Genomic DNA, 5163 nt, shown 5'->3' on the forward strand with positions numbered 1-5163 from the left:
ATTCAAAACTAAAGCTCATTCCTTATATTCAGCTCACAGACCTGCTGTAAGTAATAAAACAGTAGAGGGGAGATTGGAACTCTTTCTGGATATTTTTCTCTTTATTTCCTCTTAGGCCTCTCACCATACCCACTGTGGTTGTGACTTCCCTTCAGAGAAAACACACATCAATACAAAACAGAAAGCCCTCACCTCAGAGGGAATAACAGACAATTTATTTTGGATCCAAATATAAGTGACCATGACCTGGGAACACAGATTTAAGTAACCACAAATTCCATGTTCCAACATATTAACAATTTTATAAGGGTTTTATAGTTACAGAACAAAAGGTCATAAACCAAGGCACTTTTCAAATGCACTGGTGGAAACATCAAGGTTACAGGAAAGCAGGCAAGCATGTGCTCTAGGCTTCAGGATCTATCAGATGACATGCTTAGCCTTTTGATTTGTGGAAGCTGTTGGTCTATTAGTACAGTCTAGAAAGGTTTCACCTGGATACCTGACAGTCACAACGATGTTAGGGCAGACACAGAGAGAAGCAATAGGACTACTAAGGGACTAAAGATGGTCCAAGATAATTTGTCTCTGAATCTGCAAAATTCCATCTCTACAGTCAGCCCTGTAGGATGTTTGAAGTATGACCAGCAGGTTTTTGGGAACTTCAGTTCACTCATGTGAGGAAAGAACAGACATCAGCTGGGGCAGGGAAGTCCTGATTTAGCTACCTTGTTTTAAGTTGCTTTCTGTGACTCAGAGGCTTTGCTTTCCCTCTTGAAGAACTTTAGCATTTGCTAGGATGGGGGAGGGACCTGATGGCTCACCTCTAATTTCCCTTTAGACTTGTTTACCTTGTGAAAGACCTCCTAGCATAGTAACTAATAAAGTATTTATGCCAACTCTCTCTCTCTCTTAACCACACATACCCAGGACACATTCAGACATCCATGTCCCCATTGTAACTAGGCCATGAGGGCAATCCAGGCTTCATTCCACGCTCAACTACAACTACTCCTTCATCTTCTGTTACATATTATCACTGGGTGTAAGGGAATAGCACAGCCTTCCTAAATAATCCACACTTAGTGCAAAGAAGAAAGCATAACTATTCAAAAAATCCTCTTTAAAAATTTAGCTCCACCCTTTCCCCTTTTTGCTATTTCTGTTCCCACTGATACTATGGATTTTTAATCAAGACACCCATTCATAAGCATTTCCTTTGAAATATTTTGTGTTCGTTTGGCACCTCACTTTAGAACTTCATAACCCATTACATTCAAATATTTCAATTAAATTTTCACTTTAACATTTGGCCTTATAGTTTGGATTTTTCCATAATAATCCCTTGCCAGAGCAAATATTTATATACTATACAGAGAAAAGAAATATCATCCACACCTCTAAATTAGTAGTAACATTACAAATATCAATTGCTTTATATATACTATTTTCTATATTCTCTATAATGCTACAAGAAACAGATTTTAAAACCCTGGATTTTCTTTCTTTTTTAAATTTTTATTTATTTATTTAAGAGTGACAGACACAGAGAGAAAGACAGATAGAGGGAGAGAGAGAGAGAATGGGCGCACCAGGGCTTCCAGCCTCTGCAAACGAACTCCAGACGCATGCGCCTCCTTGCGCATCTGGCTAACGTGGGACCTGGGGAACCGAGCCTCGAACCAGGGTCCTTAGGCTTCACAGGCAAGCGCTTAACCGCTAAGCCATCTCTCCAGCCCTTTCTTTCTTTCTTTCTTTTTTTTTTTTTTAAACAAGCAGCAGCTTACCATTGCAAATAATTAAGGGCTTTCATTTTCAATACCATAAAACTCTCTGACCATTTTAATAAATAACTGTGTATACAAGGAGACATTGGCCTCAATTATTCTGTAGAGAACATTTTATACCTCTTCAAGATATACCAAAACACTATCTCAATCTACAACTTGCAGGAATAATTAAGTTACTGTAAAATTGGATTCACATAGCACCTAAAAGTTTTGTATCTATAATATTTCAGATAGCATGATTTACAGAGTGAGGAGACTTTTTTGTGAGTTTACATGGGTTATATAGAAATAGTTGGTCAAAAGTTAAAAAAATGTATGTACTTTATCTCCAGTTTCTGTATCTAGATAAGGACTCTGATAAAAGGAATGTGATGAATATTACAGCACAGGCCTGTCAGGATATAATTTCCTATTCATATTGTCTCATTTACATAACTTATACTTTAATTAAAACAGCATTCAATCATATATGTTTCTCTAAAAATAGTCCACAATTAAGTTTGTTTTTTTTTTTTTGCTTAATTTTCCCTTCCCTCTCTTTTCTCAAATCAAGAGTGATCTTATGGGATACTTTATTACACTATTTTTTTTTTCTTCAGTGAAACGCTCTTCAACTGCAAGCATAATAGATGTAATAATAGATGTGGCAAATATTAACATATGAGAAAATAAAGAATAAATATGTATGTAGTCATAAGACAGTATGAAACAAATCCATATAAAACCATGCTATGTTCATCTCTTATGCATCTGGCTTACATAAACAGATGTGCACAAACATGGCTGTCTCCTGCACAGCAATATAATTAAATGTTGTTTAAAAGTTTCTGCATTTACTTGTTTGTTCAAAACAGTCTACTGCAACTTTAATTATGAATTCTAAACATGATAATACAATAATAGATTATAATTAAGCCATAGCTTCTAACCTCTATCTACCATTGCCCATTTGTTTAAAAGCAAACATTCGGAGGCTAAGCAACAGTAAGTTAAGGGTTCAGTGACTTGCAGGAGTGTCATATCATCAGCCTTGGCTTCCTCAGTGACCAGGGATTCTGTACACTCTCAGGCAAAGCTCTGACTTCACAGAGAAGCAGTGAAATCACCTTGGTTGTCAGCAGTCGAAGATACCTGTCTGTCCATCACAACCTGTGTCTGACTGACCCGCTTACAGCCCAGCACACCAGATGCTATCAGGATACTACGTGATCAAAACACAGGCAGCAGAAAGAAATGAACACAGAACCACTTTTGTAACAAATATCAAATTTCATTTTATCAACTGTTCCGCAGTATTTTCACAAAGCAGAGGCTTGACATCAAAATACTTTTTTGTTGTTGTTGTTTTTGTTTTTCCATTTCCCATCAAGTTGAAATACAAAGCAATTTCAGAAAGAACATGAACAGTAAGCATGTCTTCTCTGGAACAGGCACCAAATCTGAGGCTGGAATTAAGGCTCACTAGATAGTGTTGGTCTGAGGTTCTGACTGGTATTTAGCATGTCATCCTGCAGCCTGGCTGTTTGTTCTGTACGCCTGCTCTCGATTTCCTCCCTGAAGCCCATCATTGCCAGGTGGGAGCGAGAGGCCTCGATCATGGCTTTGGGCTGGATGCACATTTGGTACTGCTCGGGGTCAGCTCATCTGCACAGTTCTTCTCGTGCCACAGGTGGTCACAATAAGGTCACTGTGTAAGTATTTTCGATAAAAATGAACATCTTCTCCACCCCAACCTTTTACTTCCATGTCAAATCCACCAATGGCCAGAAAATCTGACTGGTATTGACAAGTCATTCCAAAGCCAAAATCTGACCAAAAACCAGAATCCTTTTTATGAACCAGCAGCTGCTCCACTGAGGGCCACACATCTTGGTTGGCATAAACAATGGCAGGATTATACAGAATGAAGACCACAAGATAAAATACCTTTTCACCTGGTTCAGCATTTAATCTGCAGCTGTTGAGGAATTCACCAGAGAAATATATATCAACATCACAGAAAAATATCAAGACCTCTCCCTTGTCCCAATCACAGGCACCCACGTTTAGTCCTTGTCCACGATTAAATTCTTCATTCAACGAGATCAATGTGTAATTGTTAAAATTAGACTCACTTGTGACAGATTCCAGGACAGACTTGACTTTAGATAGTCTTTCTTTACCAAAATACACAACTGTGAGATGAATCCTCTTGTCCTGATGAATACAAACATCCCTGAAGTGCTGCATAAACTGTGCAAATGCTTTAGTTCTTTCAGCAAGTGGCACAATGATATTAATAACCGATCAAGTAATATGAGTCATCTCACTCTTCACTTTCATGAGCAGTCCAAAAAGGCAGAAGAGGGTCATATATTTATATTCCATAATATCTGCTTTCTTAAAAAGAGTTCATATCGTGTGCCCTTATCTCTCTCAGAACCATAACAACCTTCTGTGAAGTCATTTTCATTAAATATCAGTTTCTTTCCCAGGGGGCCATTCTCATCTTCCTGTTCCTCATCTTCATCAGGATTATTAATGACCTCCAGGCCAGCTTCAATAACTTCTACGAATTCATCTTGTTTATCTTCTCTAACTGGCTTTTCTTCCGGATGGCGAGTGAGACCCATTTCCAGCTGAAAGACTTTCATTAGGGTAAAGCTTTCAACAGGAATGACTCCAAACTCACTGGGAAATTTGGCTCCTACCTCGGCTTTGTCAATGTGGGGATGAAGACCCTCGAGCAGGTCGCTGGGGGCTTGCTCCTTGTGGACTTGGTGGCCGAGGCCATTGGCCGCTGTGTGCTTTCTCTCTTGCAGGGCTCTCATGGTCTCACTCATTTTCTGTAGCTCCTGCTTCTGCTACGCAATCTGGCATTTCAGACTGGTCGCTCTGGTTTGGTAATGTTCTTGCTCCTGCAGGAGGGCTTGGAAATACCCTTTATGGTAATTTCCTCTAAGGATGCCAGGAAGAGATGCATTCCCATCAGTCTGGGGGGCACATTCCAGAAGGTACATGAACACTACCTAACTGCAGAGCAAAGCCAGGCCCAACAGTAGCCAGTGGGTCCAGGTGTGAAGCACTGATCCTCTTCTAGGCATTATTATTAGTGTGTATTTGCCTAATAAAATGAGCTCGTGGCTTGTCCATACTTTTAGCCTAAAGTTACTCAAAGTTAAAAACAAAATTAGGGGGCTGGAGAGATGGCTTAGCAGTTAAGCGCTTGCCTGTGAAGCCTGAGGACCCTGGTTCGAGGCTCGATTCCCTAGGACCCACGTTAGCCAGATGCACAAGGGGGCACACGCATCTGGAGTTCATTTGCAGTGGCTGGAGGCCTGGCCTGCCCTTTCTCCTTTCTCCTTTCTCCCTCTGCCTCTTTCTCTCTCTGTCT

General features: G+C 39.9%; 1 pseudogene; it reads right to left on the reverse strand.

Moving 5' to 3' along the window:
* Positions 1-3293: 3293 nt before the first annotated feature.
* On the reverse strand, positions 3294-4911 carry LOC101608067 (annotated as a pseudogene).
* Between the last annotated feature and the right edge of the window lie 252 nt (positions 4912-5163).

This window comes from Jaculus jaculus, chromosome 9, assembly GCF_020740685.1.
Source record: "Jaculus jaculus isolate mJacJac1 chromosome 9, mJacJac1.mat.Y.cur, whole genome shotgun sequence".
In the NCBI taxonomy this organism is placed as follows: Eukaryota; Metazoa; Chordata; class Mammalia; order Rodentia; family Dipodidae; genus Jaculus; species Jaculus jaculus.